This window comes from Neltuma alba, unplaced genomic scaffold, assembly GCF_004799145.2.
Source record: "Neltuma alba isolate B1F8T4 unplaced genomic scaffold, ASM479914v2 tig00010350_pilon, whole genome shotgun sequence".
Lineage (NCBI taxonomy): Eukaryota > Viridiplantae > Streptophyta > Magnoliopsida > Fabales > Fabaceae > Neltuma > Neltuma alba.
The window spans coordinates 133,382-135,790 of NW_021635259.1; positions in this window are offsets into that span (position 1 = coordinate 133,382).

Genomic DNA, 2,409 nt, shown 5'->3' on the forward strand with positions numbered 1-2,409 from the left:
CCACGCTCCGTGTTTTGGTCTTCCTTTGATGCTTGATCATGCCATGCTCCCCTATTAGGTACCTTCCCTTGCTCCCTATAAGGATTATCACCTGGAAAAATGTTAAATAATTGGGGTGAGCACAAACGTCTCAGTAACCCAGAATTCAACCATGTAGATACAACCATTACCTAAACATTTTCATATTGGCTAAGCGAACAGATATTGCAATAGCTTAAATAATCATTAGCAAAATATGTAACTAATTCAATAATATACCATGTTCATATGCAATGGATGCTTCCACCCTTATTGCTCCATCCAACCTTATTCCGCTGACTGGAACCATAGGCTTATAAACGGTCTGGCCCACACACTGGACTGACCAAAGCTACTCTTGTACTTAGGATGTATCTGGCCAAAGATACAGAGCCCAAGCCTAGACTATGGCTCCCCTCCTTAAAAGAACTAGGAGGTGTCACTGTCCCACGTTCCCCCTCTACAAACCTGGCCAGGTAAGTATTAAGGAACGGGGCCCTAAAAAGGCCAACCACTTTGCGCTAAGCGGAGGCAAACCACGTGGTCACAGTTTGTCACGTATATCAATATTATGAACTCCCAAGTCCAACCGCCTATGCATGTCATGAATGTGTAACAAATCCAGTATATGCAAGCATGCTTGAAAGAAAACGAATTACCATAAGTTTGTCACAAAAATATCCAAGACACATTCAGGCTTAAAGGAGAATTCAAATAACATAGAAGATAATACAATTTTATTCTTTCACCTTTTTAGTCTTATCTATTTATTTGCAACAATTAAGTCGATAGAGTCAATACAATTTTAATCATGATGGATAAAGATTGCACACACATAGAAAAACCCCAAGTTACCTGACTCCCTTTGCTCCTCAGTAGTGAAACAAAAAAAAGATTCCAAGCAATAAGGCTCTCAGTGAGAGTCTACAAAAATTACACAAATACCAAGTTAAATTATAATTTGAGCTATTAAAGATTACCTAAAAGCTATCTAAGTTTCAAATCTACTCCACACCCATAATTTAGTCTTAAATTTTCAGGATCATAAGTCACTTACATATTATAAAATTCAAATATTACTTTAAAGCTATCAAGAGGCCTTTTAAGTTCATACCTATTTATAACTTAACTAGTTCATTTTACCCATAAATTACATACAAATATCTAGTTTACACATTTTCCTATTATCTATCTATTTTAACTTATCATGAGAATAGATATAAATAATTTAAGGAAAACTTACAAATAGAAAATCGAAGGATTTTTTGCCAATTCCTAGCACTTATATATATATGTGTGTGTATTCAAAAGCATCTCCTATTGCTGTTTCGTAGTTTATTTGATTTGTTCATGTTTGGGCATATATATATATATATATATCGGTAACATTATAATCGCACGCCTAGACTTTTGATCATACTAAACATTAAAGTGTATAGTTGTATGATAGGGTGTGCATTGTGGGTGTTGCCGAATCTCCCTACTCATGAGAAAAAAAAACTTTTATAAAACAAACAAGTGGCTACAGGGATATATATATACATGGAAGAGGGAAACTTATATCTAAATATAAGATATGCTCTGTACCTGGAAGAAACCGGTGACTGTTGATTGAAGAAAAGGACAAAGAAAGGCAAGGCTACAGTGGACAAAGAAGAGAAAATAGGAATGATGTGAATGAAATTATATCTCAGGAGTTGGGTTTGTGTTGCGGCAGAATAAATGAGGTATAAAAGAGATGAGGGTATTTAAAAGAGATTGACGTAGGGCTTCCGTCCCTTCTCTATTCTCTCTTTTTTTTTTAATTATTATTCTTATTGTTAATTAATTTTTTTGTCCGTTGGGATATATATACAGATTTTCCCTTCTTTTTTTTCTAATTGAAAAAAAAACTCACCTTGTCTTGCTATATCATTACTTGATCCTCGGGATTATATATTTGTTACCCAAATGTTATAGAAACTAACTTCAGGATACAAAGGATTTGAAAACACATAACATTTTAAATCTATTTCATTTTCATTATTATCATTATCATTATCATTATCAAATCTCTTTTATATCCATATAATTATAAACATATATTTTATCAAAATTCATATAACAGATTCAAAATTTGAATTTCAGTCTATTTGATATTATTATTATTATTATTTATTTTTCCTAGTTAAATTGCTTTTCAAACTAACATCAAAGATATCAAGATGATTTATATATATTAACTAACTAACTCTAAGACCTAAATAATTTTGGTATGTTACATAGACACCTTAAGAGGCTGCTAAATTATGGGAGTGTACAAATGTCCTAAGTGATGGAGGAGCATGGTGTGATCAAGAGTACGGGCAAGGAGCCCAAACAAAGAAGTCCAATGTAACATCTTAAATTTTG